Below are 16,591 nucleotides of genomic sequence, written 5' to 3'. Positions count from 1 at the left end.
ATATCATGTCCTGCAACATTTGTAAGCACAGTGAGTTGCTTATTTCAGACCTTACTAAAACTAAGTAGCACAAACTTATACCTTTGGACTCATGACACCTCTGCGGGGCTTATAAATGTCTGTCACTCTGGGTTAAAAAACAAAACAAAAAAGGTTGCCAGTTCTGAAAAAGTGCAAACATTTTCTGTAAAAGATGGTGAGTACCTCATGCTGATTTCTATGGTTAGAAATTCACTTTACTATCCCCCAGTCCTACGCCTGTGTCGGGTGACTTACAGTGCAGCTTACTTGATGATTCATGGTATCTTTTCTTGTAGCTCCGGAGCACCCAGTGTCTATTTTTATTCTTGTCTTTTAGAGTGAAGACTGGAACCTCTAGAGGAAGGAGCATAGCTACAGGTATGAACCAAATACAGGTCCTCTCTGTTGCTTATTGGACCTTTCTCTTAGATGCCTTTTTAGAGCAAGGTTTCTATTGCCTTTAGTAAAGTGAGTGTTCATTTTCCCTTACAAAGAGCAGTGCCCCCTGAACCTTAGGGTATGTCTATGCTACCCGCTAGATCGGCGGGCAGCGATTGATCCAGCGGGGGTAGATTTATCGCGTCTAGTCTGGACACGATAAATTGAGCCCCGAGCACTCTCCTGTTGACTCCTGTACTCCACGAGAGGCGCAGTCGGAGTTGATGGGGGAGTGGCAGCAGTTGACTCATCACAGTGAAGACACCGCGGTGAGTAGGTCTAAGTACATCGACTTCAGCTCAGTTATTCACGTAGCTGAAGTTGCATAACTTGGATCAATCCCCCCATCCCCCAGTGTAGACCAGGGCTTAGGCTTTTGACAGTTTGCTATGTGCATGCTGTGGTGGGGGCGGGGAGAACCAACTTGTTTAGGACTGTGAGTACCAAGTGAGCAGCAAGCTTCTGTGCAGCTTGGGGTTTAATGATCTTAGAGAAATAAAGGGTAAGAAGGAAAATGTTGCTGCTTTATAATATGAAGATCTGTTGAGATTTGTTCTATTCCTTGTCAAGTTTGTGAAGCGCTGAAACTGATCCTCTAATAAAACAACTTCCCTTTTTGACAAATTGGGTGAGAATGGATGGTCATGGGGATATGATACAGTCTGAAGATTGAATGGAGCCAAACCTGAATAGTTTTACAGAGAGTAAATCCTTCCACTCTGACTCCAGCTACCTAAATGTCTAAGGCTGGTTTACACTGGGAACTTACATCAGGATAGCTACATTTTTAAGGGGTGTGAAAAATCCACACCCTGGGAGACGTAGCTGTACCGACCTAATCCCCAGTGTAAATCGCTATAGTTAGACAGAAGAGTTCTTCCATTGACCTAGATACCACCTCTCAGGGAGGTCGATTACCTACACCAGGGGTGAGCAAACTGCGGGCTGCTTTTATCCAGCCCGCGAGCTCCGGCCAGGGGAGCAGGACTTGGGGCTTGCCACGCTCTGGCAGGGAGAGCAGGGCTGGGGGCTTGCCATGCTCCGGCTGGGGGAGCGGGACCAGCAGGGAGAGCGGGGCTGGAGGCTTGCAGCGTTCCGGCCGGGGTAGCAGGACCAGGGGCTTGCAGTGCTCTGCCTGGCGCTCCTGCCAGGGGGGCGGGACCAGGGGGTTTGCTGCTCTTCACCCGGGGCTCCGATGGAGCGGGACTGGGGGCTTGCTGCGCTTTGTCCAGCGCTCCTCAGTGATGAGCAGTTCATTTTGACCACCATCTTCGGGGAAGATTCTGCATGCAAAACACCACATTCCGCAGGTCTGACCTCATCATCCCTACGCAGCAGCGTGCCAAATCCCCTCCTGGTTTCCAATGGCGCCCCTCTCAAGAGCCTCGAGTGGAGGGAAACTGCCCAGGGCCGCAGCTGCTCCCCTCTGGGTTCCTCCGCACGTGGCACAGCTGCCTTGGTGTCACACTTCCAGCAGGGTCGAAGATCTCCCTTTCGATGGAGACAAGCTCTTCACCACTACAACCAATGAGGTCCTTCACTCCATGAAGGATTCCCGTGCCACTCTCCGATCCTTAGGCATCCAAACACCTGCCTCAAAGAAGAGACAATATAGATATCAGCCATACCAATGATCACGTTACCATACCTTTGCGCTACATCCACCTTTAAGACAATATGATACACAACAATGACATAGGCCCAGGAACTAACGACATCGCCCTCTGCAAACAATGGCGACCCACCCTCCTTACCCAAATAAACAAATTTGAAGTCTTGGTCAAGGGTATAGGAAAACCTCTCACCCTCTCCAGTGCCAAAGCCAACCAACCATTTTTTTTGGACATTGTTTGCGTCTGTTCCTGGCCAACTGGCAAACCATCACTACGGACAGCTGGGTCCTGGAAATTATCAGATTGGGTTATGCCATCCCCTTCCTCTCCTTACCTCCCACTCACCCTCCCTCCCCGTCCCTCTTCAGGGACCCCTCTCACAAACAATTGCTCTGTCAGGAGGTACAACATCTCTTATATCTCGGAGCAATAGAGGAGGTGCCCCCTTAACACAGAGGGAAAGGGTTTTACTCCCACTACTACTTGACGGAAAAGAAAAGCGGCGGTTGACGCTCTATCCTCAATCTTCGACATTTGAACAAGTTCGTCAAAAAACAGAAATTCCGGATGGTTACTCTCCCAATGATAATTCCGACGCTGGAGCAGAAGATTGGTTTTCAACCATCAACCTCCAAGATGCATATTTCCATGTCTCTATCTACCCTGTCCATCGACGTTTCCTCAAGTTTATTGTGGGAGCGCAACACTACCAATACGGGGTCCTCCCTTTTGGCCTTTCCACCACACCATATGTCTTCTCCAAGGTGCTAGAAGTTGTAATAGCACATCTCTGGAAAAAAAGGAATCCTCATATTTCCTTACCTGGACGATTGTCTCCTAAGTCTCCCACTCAGTTAGAAGTGAGCCACGCAACTCTTGCAACCCTTCACTGCTTCCGCACCTTGGGCCTGCAAATAAACAAAAACAAATCTACCTTACAATCTATCCAACAAATCAACTTCATTGGTGCCCACCTCGATTCCGCCACCGGTCTTGCATCTCTCCCCCCGGACAGATGCCACAAAATGGGCATCCTTATTATCTAGATACGTGCCAGCCCACAGACTACAGTCTGAGACTCCCTACAGGTCTTAGGACATGTGGCTGCTTGCACATTTGTGGTCGCAAATGCTTGCCTGTACATGCGATGCCTTCAAGGTTGGCTAGCCACGGTATAGAAACCAAACAAGCACAGGCTAAACAGGTTACTAACTATGCCCCAGAAAGTCAAGGATTCACTTCTGTAGTGGACCTCTCCCATCAGCCTCTGCACCGGGATTCCCTTCCGACAAGATCCCCCTTCAATTACCATCACCACAGATACATCCCTCACAGGATGGGGAGCACACATCGGCCACCTTACCACTCAGGGTCTCTGGGCCACTTCAGAAACCAGGCTTCACATAAATTTGCTAGAGCTCCAGGCCGTATGCAATGCCTGCCTCCATTTCCTTCCCATCATACAAAACCACCAAATTTGAATCATGACTGATAACATCGCATGCATGTTTTATGTCAGCAGACAGGGGGGAGCCCAATCACACTCCCTTTGCACAGAGACAGTAAAACTTTGGAACTGGTGCCTTCAACACAACATCCATATCTCCCCATCATACCTGCCAGGTTCTCAGAATACCACCGCAGACGAGTTCAGCCGATCGTTCTCCTTACAGCATGAGTGGGAACTCAACAACACCATTCTTTCCAACATTGTCCAGACCTGGGTTTATCCCCAACTGGATCTATTTGCCACAGCAACAAACAAAAAATGCCCAACATTCTGCTCCAGAGCAGGCCTGGGGAAACACTCATGGGGGGACGCCTTTATGCTCCCTTGGACCGAGACTCTCATGTTCGTGTTCCCAGCAATGTCTCTATTGCACAGAGTAATTCAGAAGATACAAACAGACAGAGCCAACATCATTCTCATAGCCCCAGCGTGGCCCAGACAACCGGGGTAAACAGTGAGGTGGCAAAGTTTGCAGATGATACTAAACTGCTCAAGATAGTTAAGACCAAAGCAGACTGTGAAGAACTTCAAAAAGATCTCACAAAACTAAGTGATTGGGCAACAAAATGGCAAATGAAATTTAATGTGGATAAATGTAAAGTAATGCACATTGGAAAAAATAACCCCAACTATACATACAATATGATGGGGGCTAATTTAGCTACAACAAATCAGGAGAAAGATCTTGGAATCATCGTGGATAGTTCTCTGAAGACATCCACGCAATGCATAGTGGCAGTCAAAAAAGCAAACGGGATGTTAAGAATCATTAAAAAAGGGATAGAGAATAAGACGGAGAATATCCTATTGCCCTCATATAAATCCATGGTATGCTCAAGTCTTGAATACTGCATACAGATGTGGTCCCCTCATGTCAAGAAAGATATACTGGCATTGGAAAAGGTTCAGAAAAGGGCAACTAAAATGATTGGGGGTTTGGAACGGGTCCCATATGAGGAGAGATTAAAGAGGCTAGGACTTTTCAACTTGGAAAAGAGGAGACTAAGGGGGGATATGATAGAGGTATATAAAATCATGAGTGGTGTGGAGAAAGTGAATAAGGAAAAGTTATTTACTTGTTCCCATAATGTAAGAACTAGGGGCCACCAAATGAAATTAATGGGTAGGAGGTTTAAAACAAATAAAAGGAAGTTGTTCTTCACTCAGTGCACAGTCAACCTGTGGAACTCCTTGCCTGAGGAGGTTATGAAGGCTAGGACTACAACAGGGTTTAAAAGAACTAATGGCTATTAGCCAGAATGGCTAGCCTCTGTTTGTCAGAGGGTGGAGATGAATGACAGGAGAGAGATCACTTGATCATTACCTGTTAAGTTCACTCCCTCTGGGGCTCCTGGGTTGGATGGACCTTTGGTCTGACCCAGTATGTCCATTTTATGTTCTTATGTGGTACCCCTTTCTCCTGCGCATGTTGGTCAAGCCTCCCATTCCCCTTCCACCACTCAGCAACCTCCTATCACAATGCAGGGGACAACTATTTCACCCCGAAGTACAACGTCTCCACCTGAGGGCCTGGCTGATCAATGGTTCTCTAATGCGGAGTTAACATGTTCGGACCAAGTATGCACTGTCTTGCTACACAACAGAACACACAACGTGCACACTACCTACCTGCATAAATAGAAATGGTTTACATCTTAGTGCGCTGGCAAACAGACCTCGCCAGTTTCTGCTTCGCTCCCACTGATACTGTATTACCTACTACACCTTAAAACATCTGACCTCTCTACAAGCTCACTCAAGGTCTACCTTGCAACAATCACCACTTTCCACCATAAGGTTGACAACATAATGGTCTTTGCCCATCCAATCACCAAAAGGTTCCTGAAGGGCATCCAGATGTTATATCCAGATGTGAAACCGCCTGCTGCACCTTGCGATTTACACCTAGTCCTCAAAGCCCTGATGGATAAACCCTTTGAACCAATGGCTACCTGCTCCCTTCTCCACCTATCCATGAAGACCGCCTTCCTCATAGCAATCATGTCTGCCAGACGAGTAGGAGAAATGGGGACGCTTATGGCAGACCCTCCGTATACCACGTTCTTCCGCAATAAGGTCACACTCCGTATGCATCGAAGGTTCTTACCTACACCTTCCAACATTTTTCCAAAACCTCACGCTAATGCCTTTGAAACGACAATACACACTCTTGATGTTCGCAGAGCATTATCCTTTTACCTGGATAGAACAAAACCATTTAGGAAAACCCCCAGACTTTCTGTCTCTACTACTCAGCACTCACAAGGAAATGCTATCTCTAAACAGAGACTTTCCAAATGGATTGCTGACTGCATACGCCTTTGTTACCAACTCAGGCAAATACAACCTCGTATGTCAATTAGATTAGAACACACTCTACCAGAGCTGTCTCCACCTCCACAGCCTTTCTCCGTAATGTCCCACTGTCTGACATATGCAAGGCAGTCACCTGGGCATCGAACCTTACCTTCGCTAAGCGCTACTCTCTCATCCACACTGCAGCGTCTGACACCTGGTTGGTTAAAGCTGTCTTGTCAACAGCCTTCTTGCCTCATCTGAAGTCCCAGTGATCCTAAGGGATATTGCTTTTCAGTCACCTGATGTGGAGCACCCACAGGGACATCTCTCTCTCTCGAAGAGGAGGTTACTCACCCTGTGCAGTAACGGATGTTATTTGAGACGAGTGTCCCCGTGGGTGCTCCACTACCCCCCCCCCTTCGGAATTTTTAACACACTTCATTGTAGAGAAGGAACTGAGGAGCCCGGGCTGTGCACGCTCTATTAGAACACTGTCAGCTCAAGAGGCAGGCACAGTGCGTGCACAGCCGTGGGGGTACTGCTGTAGAAACCTCCGATCGAAGGCGCTGGGACACACCTTGACCTGAAGTGGAGCACACACAGGGACACTCATCTCGAAGAACGTCAGTTACTGCACAGGGTGAGTAACCACCTCTTCCCAGTGGCTAGCAGCTCAGCAAGGCACCTCGGCTGCAAGGCTTTTCTGAGGGAAATTCCAGACTTGATTTCAGATTTCTGACTAACAGTTTGGCTTAATATTTCCAGCTGTGTCCTAGGGCTGCATTTGCCTTTTGGGGAGATTTCCACTTCAGCTGTGCTTCCCCTGGTGCAGTGTTTGCAGCAGCTGATGCCTTTGCAAGCCTCAGGGAGAGAATTAGACCAATAAGAGCCAGAGTCGAAAGGAAAGGTCTGTGTCACCTGTTTCATCCCCTTATTGAGTGTCGTGTTGGGGACCTCTGTGGGCAGAGTGCAACCCCTCCTGTCAGCTCAGTCTGGGTGAAGTTGCCTTGGCACCCTTTTCCCAGGCAAGATTTGGAAAACTGTCTCTGGCGGCAAGCATCTTGTCCCCCTTCACCCCCCCCTCCAGAGGGGGGTGAAGCTAGAAGGGCAGTGCACCAGATGGAGAATCCCACTTATGTCCCTATAGCCCACACCAGCAGCCATATTCCTGATTGTGGAGCTCAGCCATCTCCTCCTTTGCCTTCCCTCAGGCTATGGACACAGCATGGATGACAAAGCAAACATCAGAGAGTACAGTAGCTGTTAGACCTAACTCCCTTCCCCACTACCTTTCTAACAGCCCTTCCAAGGGATACTTACTGATATCCCAGGCTGTAGTGGCAGATCAGTGAAGAAAAGGCCAGGCCATGAACATGTATGGATTGCTTTGGGCGTGTATGTGTGCGCACACATACATATATAAAATAATAGTGATTTCTTTATTTTTATATAGTACATATATATAAAAAACTAAACAACAACAAAAGTATGAACTCTTTCAGCAGAGTACTGTGAAATTAGTTTTAGGATTTCTGTAGCTGTCCTAATCAAGCTGGAGCTGCATATCCCTCCTCAGGCTCCCTGGAAAGATGTAGTAAATGAATGGGGGTTTCCTGCTGCACTAGAAAGACTGGGAAAGTATCAGGCTGTCATCACCAGCTCCTGCTGTGTAATAGCCATGCCCTAATTATTGGGCTGTCATTCCCAGCTGCTGATATGGGACACCACGCCCTAGTGTTCAGGATTATTGTTCCCAGCTTCTGCTGCAGATTATCTCATCATCACCACTCTTCTCCCCTTCTCCCCCATACCCCCCAGCCACTAGCAATGGAGTGATGAGAGGGAGAAAAGCCCAGATGTGGAAGAACAAGCAGGCAGTAAAGAGCCTCTTGCCCCACCATCTGTTTTTTTTTTCAGCTCCACTGGTCTCTATCCTGTAAAGCCAGAAGGTTTCTTGGTGTGCACCAGTCCAAATTCAATCTGATGTCACTACCAAAAGTAAATGTGGCTATATCCTGTAGTGGTCCTGGACTCAGCGTTTCCAGCTGAGGGAGATTTTTATTTAGAGTGGTCTTCTCACTAAATAGGTCCTACACAGTCAGCATAGTCCAGTCAGGCATCACCTCAACCCCCTCCTTGGGGCATGGAAACTTATTGGTGGCATCAGACTAGCCGACAAGAAAATCACAAATTGTTATCTATCACCCTCAATGCCTCTGCATGCTTTCATAAGGAATGCTAACATGGGTGAACAGTATTGCAAACGTGGTCCCTCTTAGCTTACAAATCCATGGCCTTAAGAGCATCTCCTTGATAAAGATAGTGTAATACAAATCTGTTTCATGCAGCTATATGGGGCTTTGGTCCTCAGGAACAGATGCTCAGGCAAATCAGTTCCCAGCTATCTTAGTGATACAGTGTGAAACTATGGGAAGCTGAGGCTATTCAGAGTCATCGGAAAAGTGGACTTACAGTCCTTGCTTCTGCCAGACACTATAGAAAGGAATAAGTTGAAACAGTCCCTGAAGTACATTAGAAAAAATTATCACTTTACATTTTGGTAGCTAGAGCAAGTGCAGATTGTGAGGTCAGTAGCTGCTGTCAGTTGCCTCAGAACTATCCACATGTCTCCTTGTCAGCCCTATCTGGGTTAGTGCTCAGTTGGTGCCAGGCTCTTTCCATTTGGGAGCAAATGTAGCTTTCATCAGAATTAAGTTATTGGATATTGCCCAGATGGGGTACTCAGTAGAGCTGGGCAAGAATCATAGGAACAGCATTATTTCATTTCCAGTCTCAAGTAACCCGTGGAAAGGTCATGACATGAATGAAACTATCATCTGCTTCACTTTAGAGCATTACAACCAGCTCACCATCTTATTTCTAGACTCAGAGAATCAGGAACAAACAGAACAGCGTTCCATCTGAATAAGTTTCCAAAGGAGGTTTATCTTTTCGCTCCCATTTTACCATCCCACAGAACGTTTTTTCTTATTGCGTATGGATGATAGCTTTTTTCCCCCCAACTTGCTCTGATGAGTGCTCCCAGGGTCTCTTCTCAGGATCAGATTTTTTTGAAGAGATCCACCCATTAGTGAATGAGGTAGAGTGATTCTTATGTCAGATGCCAGGTGGGGATAATGGAGAGGATTCATTCAGGTCCTATTTCAATCTAGAGACCAGAAAAAAGACAGCACAGAAACCACCAGCTGGAACACAGTGAATCAATGAGGGGCTCTGAACACTGTTCTTTCTGGGGATAACAGATTCCTCTGGTAATTAAAGAGACAAAGTGGGTGAGGTAATATCTGTTGTTGGGCCAACAGCTGTTGAGACAAGCTTTCGAGCTACATAAAGCTTTTCTTCAGGTCTGGGAAAGATACTCTAAGGGTTTGTCTACACTTACAGTGGCACAGCTGCACCACTTAATGAAGACTCTACCCATGCCAACAGGAGTAGGTACTCCACCTTCCCAAGACGTGATAGCTGTGTTACCAGGAGAAGCCCTCCTGTTGACATAGCATGGTCTACTCTGGGAAGCCCTGACACCTCCCCCCGCACTCCCCCACACACTCTCCAGTTGCAGCCCCAACCTCTCTGTGGCTGACGTCTATAACATCTTGTTCAGAGTTACGAACAACCTCCATTCCCGAGGTGTCTGTAACTCTGGTTCTACTGTAGTGACTTTGTTCTCTAATTGTATATATTAATTAGCACCCCTAGTATAGTTAGTTAGACTTAGTGCATGTGAGTTGTTTGTTTTCTCTGGTGATGCCCTCACCAAGGTTTAAATATTGTCCATCATTTGGGGTGGGGGACAAGCCCAAGCTAATGATCTCCACACATGGTGCTTGCTATGTTTAGGTGAAGCCCAAATCAAGGAATGCTGTTTGATTTGCAGGTTGTTCATGAAACCGACATAGTGCCAAGGGATCTTAGTCTGCTCAAACAGACCACGTGGCCTGCTTTTGCACTAAGGCCCTCATCAGATCAGAGGTTACCCCTCAGGTGCTGAGAGTGCTGTCGCTTCACATCCTGGAGCTGGCACCTCTCCCAAGACATGGAGGAGTCGTTCCCTGTCAAGTGTGCTGAGGAAAAGGTCATACAAGACTGACCAAGGGCACTCCAGGTCCCATTGGGTTTTATCTCCCTCCCCTAGAAGAAATGTGGATCCTCAAATGATGAATGCTCGTGCGCAGGATGGAGCAAGTCCTGTCAACTGCTCCGCAGCAACGTGCAGAGAGGTCAGAGGCCCCAGGCCCCGTACTGTTGACTCCAGTTGCAGCTGTGAAGCAGCTGTTGAGTCCTGTAACGACGAAGGTGACTCCAGCACTGGCTGCTTTTGTGCCAGCAGCATATCAGACAACAGTGGACCTCCTCTGTGTTTCTGTCCCAACTTCTCCCTTGGTACAGGACTTTGCCAGGGCTGTGTCCTTTATTGCCCCATTGGCTGGCTAAGCCACTGTACCTATGGATCTGTCGGCGCTGCACCTCAATGCTTCCTTTACATGCTCAATGGAAACGAGGCTGGGGCCAGCCCTAGCACAAGGGACCTCCTTAGCACTGGAAACTTTGGTATCCCTGCGGCTGGCACCATTAATATTGCCACGGTGGCAGTCACTGCCTTCCACTTCGGCACCCTCAGTTACTTCAGTTCTGATGCCGACTTTGGGATCAACACTGCTTCTAGCACAGGAAGTTACTGAGGCATACTCGGTGCCAGCAGTACTGTTTCCACTGCTGGTGCTTAGCTCCTCATCGGTCTGGGCTATGGACACATCAGACCAGCTGTTCACACCCTCAGGGCTGGCCCCACTGCTATCCCACCAAGCCCAGGACCCCTCAGTGTCCAGGGCAGGAGATTCCTCTTCCTGCTCCCCATTGGCTGAGCGAGTGCCATTCATGGAACTCTATGGGTACCCGAGTTGACGCTTGTCTTGTGGTCAGGATGGAGGCCCATGGGCTGGTGCCTACTGGCTACCACTTCCCTATCCATATGGAATCCATGGGACACTCCTCAGTTGCAGAGGTCTGCTCCTCATCCCACTCCAGGCAGAGATTGCCAGCCCGCTCTGTTGTGGTGATCTGTCACTTGAAGTCTTTAAACCATGATTTGAGGTCTTCAGTAATTCAGCCAGAGGTTAGGGGTCTATTTCAGGAGTGGGTGAGGTTCTGTGTCTTGCAATGTGCAGGAGATCAGACTAGATGATCATGATGTTTCCTTGTGACTTTAAAGTCTATGAGAGTCAGCCAACCCGGGCCTGTCAGCTCTCGAGCAGGATCTAACCCTTGCACACTTAACTGGCTCATCTTCATTCCTGGACTATTCTGCGGTGCTGGGCTCTTCCTCGCCATTAGCACCAGAGGATTTCAAGGTGCCCAGGACCTGTTACCACACGTGACCTCGTTCCTAGGTACTCAAGCAGAGTTCCTCCAGGAGAACAACCATAAGTTAGTGGATGTCCTGCAGCCATTTGCCCCTGGGAGAGTCACCCTCCCTATTAACAATGCGCTCCTTGAGCCTGCTGAGGTCCTCTGGAGCATGCTGACTTAGGTACCACCTACAGCTAAACGCATGGAAAAGTGCTACTTCAATCCTATGCAGGGATTTGAGGATTTTTATTCCCATCCAGCCCCAGGCTCCTTGGTAGTACCTGTGGTGAACAGTAGAGCCAGACAGGCAGGTTTAAATCCACTTCCAAGGAGGACTCCTCTTAAGTACATGGAGCTGGTGGGCAGCTTCTCTTCCTTGCAGGTGTGAATTGCTAATCAGCAAGCATTACTGTGCAAGTATGACTACGTCAACTGGACAGCTATGTCCAGATTCACAGACCAGCTGCCTGATGCCTCGAGGGAGGGATTTTGGGCATTTGTTACCAAAGGTTGCTTGGTGGCTTTGCAGTCCAAGTTGGATGTCGTGGATACTTCAGCCAGAGCAATGACCTCTGTGGTGACCATGAGTAGGTCTTAGCTGCAGAATTCAGGTGTTGCCCCTAGTGTCCAGCAGGCCATGAAGAATTTGCCCTTCAATGGCCCGGCACTATTCTTGGATAAAACTGAGACTCAGCACTCCTTCAACAACTCTAGGGCTACTCTTTGGTCCTTGGGGGTGTATACCTGGAGATGCAGAGATGCCACTACGGCATTCAACAGCGGCCTCAGTATCCTCTGCAGTTCACGTTCGGGTAGCCTTTCCTTCCTCTGAGACAGCGGGACTACCCGAGACAGAAAGGGGCATAGATCTCACAGGAGGAAGCAGTCGGATTTGAACAGTCCACATGACCTCCCCCAGCACCCCTCCAATGCCCATTTTGACTCCTTGGTCCAGAGCAGTGTTCCATTCGTCACTCCCTTCCCCATATCCCCACTGTTTGGGGACAGGCTGACCCGCTTTCACAATGCTTGGGGCTGGATCACCACTGACAGCTGGGTCTTAATCACGATCAGATCAGGCTGTGCCACCCAGTTCCTCTCCATCCCTCCTCCCCATCCTCTCTCCCTGTCCCCCTTCAGGGCCCATCTCATGAGATACTGCTCTCAAGGAGATTTGCTCTCTGCTGGTGCTGGGAGCGGTGGATGAGGTTCTGACAGATCACCAGGGTCAGGGTTTCTATTCCCGGCACTTTCTGTTGCCCAAACCAAAATGAGGGGTAAGACCCATTCTCAACCTTTGGGTCCTCAACAAATATATCAAGTATGGGTGAGAAAACCTGGATTTGTGCTGGAAATGGCCCAACTTGATGATCACTTTAGATAAGCTATTACCAGCAGGACAGTGGGGTGGGAGGGGGTATTGTGTCATGGTCTCTGTGTGTATATAATGTCTACTGCAGTTTCCACGGTATGCGTCCGATGAAGTGAGCTGTGGCTCACGAAAGCTCATGCTCAAATAAATTGGTTAGTCTCTAAGGTGCCACAAGTACTCCTTTTCTTTTTGCAAAGACACACTAACACGGCTGTTACTCTGAAACCTATCAAATATATGAGTTTCTGCATAGTCATCCTATCAGTTATTCTTCCCACATTGTCTCAGAACAACTGGCTTGCTTCCCTGGACCTTCAGGACACCTGCTTTCATGTGGCGATTTTGCTTTAGCACAGAAAATTCCTTCAGTTTGTCTTGGTGGAGCACAATTTCCAGTATAAAGTGTTTCCCTTCAGCCTCTCATTTGCCCCTCAGGTTTTTACGAAATGCATGGCCATTGTCACAGCATATCTCAGAAAGAAAGGGAACCATATCTTCCCCTATCTGGATGACTGTTTACTATGGGTCAGATCCAGAGAAGAAGTCTTTTCTCAAATCAACACTGCTGCGCTTGCTTGACCATCTGGGTCTCATCCTAAACACTGGGAAGTCAATTTTGGTTCCCATTTGAAAAATACAGTTCATGGGGGGGACCCTAATAGTCTCTGAGTTCAAGAGCATTTCTGTCTATGGACCGTTTTCAGGTGATTCGCTACCTCTGCCACAGTCTGCAGTGTCAGCCTTCCATGAGAGTTCCGATGTGCTTGAGGCTCTTGGAGCAAATATTCACTTGCATGCAGGTGGTCCAGTTCTCAAGGTTTGCTCCCTTCAAATGTTGCTTAAGACAGTTTGCCGTCTGACTCTTCACTCCTTGGATAGATGGGTCCATCTTCTCCACTGGGCCGCCTCCTACACAATTCTCCATATCCAGAATTTTTGTTTAAAATGGTCTCTGTTTCATTTGAACCAGGCAGTATACTTATCTGTATTCTTTCCTAAGCTGCATGTGTCTGAGAGCTTGAGTTGCTCTTACTGCATCAAAACTTCAGCCCCTATCTTACTCTCTCTTACTCTGTCTCAGGCCTGGTCTACACTACAAAGTTAGTGTAGTGTAAAAATGACCCAGGCGTGTGAAAAATTAACACCCCCGAATGATATAGGTAAGCTGTCCTAACCCCCATTGTAGACAACACCACCTCTTGCGGAGGTGGATTACCTATGCTGATGGGAGAACCCCTCCTATTGGCGTAGGCAGTGTTTACAGTGAAGCGCTACAGCGGTGCAGCTGCAGTACTGTTTCAAGTGTAGACAAGCCCTCAGTGAACACTGCTGGAGATCTTCCTGCTGCATTCGTGACCTCTGGCGAAGCGTCATGGGAAATTGTACTGTTTAATGGTGTAAGTTGAAGCGTTAAAAGTGTTAGCACAGGTCTGTCGAAACTAAAGTGTTGTAACTGCATGGTTTGCATTGCTCTATTAAGAAGTGGCTTTGTGCGCCTGGGGAGGACTGACAAATGAATACCTTTCTAGAGAGAGATACAAAGCAAGGATTTCAGTAGGATAAGAGAGCAAACAAATTATAAAAATTGGCTGGAATAATGGGTGATTTTGTAAGTTACTATAAAATTAACTGGTTCTGTGTTACATTTGGGACAATTTGGAGAAACAGTTTAATGAGTAACTCCTTTTCAAAACAGCTTGTATGGTTGTTTTGATGCCCGCAAGGAAGGAGGAAACTTGAGACTTGTTGCTCTCAATCCTGCCCAGAAGATCTTCTAGACATTATCAGGGAAGAAAGAAAAACCTCTTTAACATTTTTAAATTCTTATAAAAACATAACTTAGATTGGGCTATTTAAAGGATGATTATCAGAAAATGGACGTTTGTAATTATCCAATTTAAAAATATGATGTCCCTTTAATTTTTTTTTAAGGTAAACCTACCTAAAAACCACAAGTCAAAAAGTGAACATTTAGGCCACGGTCTCATTTTAAAGCTTAGATCTGGGTCTAAGGTGTGTTTCTTTTGAATAGAGTTTTGGTTCTCAATGTAGGTCTCATACAGTGGGGTGCTATGTTCTCTAGGCCAGGGATTCTCAACCTTTTTCTTTCTGCCTCCCCCCGCCCCCCCCCAGCCCACAAACATGCTATAAAAGTTCCATGACCCACTTGTGCCGTAAGAACTGTTTTTCTGCATATCCAGTAGATTAAAAGCTAGGGCCAGCATTCGGGGATAGCAAGCAGGACAATTGTCCAGGGCCCCATGCTGCAGGAGGCCGCGTGAAGCTAAGTTGCTTAGGCTTCAACTTCAGCCCCAAGTGGTGGGGCTCAGGCTTTTGCTTTCTGCCCTGGGCCACAGTGAGTCTCACATGGGCCCCTCACTGGTTTATTTTGGCAGACCCCCTGAAATCCGCTCGGGGACCCCCAGGGGGCTCTGGACCCCTGGTTGAGAGCCGCTGTTCTAGGCTTCCTTCAGTCAAGTGAACTAGAATGGAGACAACTTTATGTGTAAATATAACTACGTTATACAGAGTGGTACTCTGTCGGATTTTTGGCTTGGACTATAGGTTTGTTGGTACTAGGCTAGAGACTAGTTTCTTAGTTGTATTTTAACAGGAGACAAAAAATATAAAATGTTGTGGTACAGCTTCTGGTCCTGAAATTGTTTATCCAGAAATTGTCAAGACTGTTGAATGTTTGTTTTTGTCCTACCTTTGTAGTTGAATTAAGAACTGCAGGTTCCTTTAACAGGGATAAAAGGCAGTACATGGCAGTCCCATTCTGATGCTAGGTTTCTGGGCCTGTAGCTTGTGTTCTGTGTTGCAGTTTACATAGTTGAAGAGTGTCTGGAAAATAATGGCTGTGGAGGGGCCTGCATTGTTGCACAGGATTACCTAAGGAATTCAGGTGTCCTTTCCTGTTTTGCTTCCTATCAACACAGAGCTTTATTCAGATGAAATACTAGGGAGCAGTGAACCCTGAGAATTAGCGGTGCCTCTGTTGGACTCTAAGAAGCATCATTTTTCTGGACTCAGGCAGGATCCAGGGGTACATTATGTGGAATAAAACTCACCCATGATAAATCTGAGGTAGCTTGCCGAACATTGCCTCTCTGATTCTCTTCTCTTGAAGCATTCAATATGAGTCTGCAAGCTTCAAAGTTACCACTCTAGCTATATCACTATTCAACATTCAGTAACTAAAATAATAATCTTTGTCTCCTCCTGTGCTTAAACTGCCAATACTTTCACTAGTTACATCTCTTTCCATAAAAAGAACAGGAGTTCTTGTGGCACCTTAGAGACTAACAAATTTATTAGAGCATAAGCTTTCGTGGGCTACAGCCCACTTCATCAGATGCATAGACTGGAACGTGTAGTAAGAAGATATATATAGATATAAATATACATACACATACAGAGAAGGTGGAAGTTGCCATACAAACTGTAATTAATTAGCCTCTTACAGTTTGTATGGCAACTTCCACCTTCTGTGTGTGTGTGTGTGTGTGTCTCTCTCTCTCTCTCTCTCTCTCTATATATATATATATAGAGAGAGAGAGAGAGAGAGAGAGACACACACACACAGAAGGTGGAAGTTGCCATACAAACTGTAAGAGGCTAATTAATTACAGTTTGTATGGCAACTTCCACCTTCTCTGTATGTGTATGTATATTTATATCTATATATATCTTCTTACTACACGTTCCAGTCTATGCATCTGATGAAGTGGGCTGTAGCCCACGAAAGCTTATGCTCTAATAAATTTGTTAGTCTCTAAGGTGCCACAAGAACTCCTGTTCTTTTTGCAGATACAGACTAACACGGCTGCTACTCTGAAACATCTCTTTCCATAGAAAGTTCAGCCTCTGTTCTCACTTTTAAGGCTCTGTTCATGCTTCTATCTCCTCTACCATCACTTCCTACCTTGTCTCCTGCTGTCTTGTTTGCTACCATACCACTTTATGACT

The 16,591-nt window shown here is 47.0% G+C and overlaps 1 protein-coding gene across 8 annotated transcripts in view; it reads left to right on the top strand.

Moving 5' to 3' along the window:
- CELF1 (CUGBP Elav-like family member 1) overlaps positions 1 to 16,591 on the top strand; it is a 105,512-nt gene that overhangs the window by 25,854 nt on the left and 63,067 nt on the right. Inside the window, exon 2 of one of the 8 annotated variants that reach the window (XM_073348329.1) lies at positions 359 to 399. The exons of the other annotated variants lie outside the window; for them this stretch is intronic. The gene's annotated coding sequence lies outside the window, so the exon portion shown is untranslated. The remainder of the gene's footprint in view (positions 1 to 358; positions 400 to 16,591) is intronic. 8 annotated transcript variants of the gene reach the window in all.

This window comes from Lepidochelys kempii, chromosome 6 (assembly GCF_965140265.1).
Source record: "Lepidochelys kempii isolate rLepKem1 chromosome 6, rLepKem1.hap2, whole genome shotgun sequence".
NCBI lineage: Eukaryota > Metazoa > Chordata > Testudines > Cheloniidae > Lepidochelys > Lepidochelys kempii.
The sequence above is the reverse complement of the archived record's forward strand: the minus strand, read 5'-3'. Positions and strand labels throughout refer to the sequence as shown.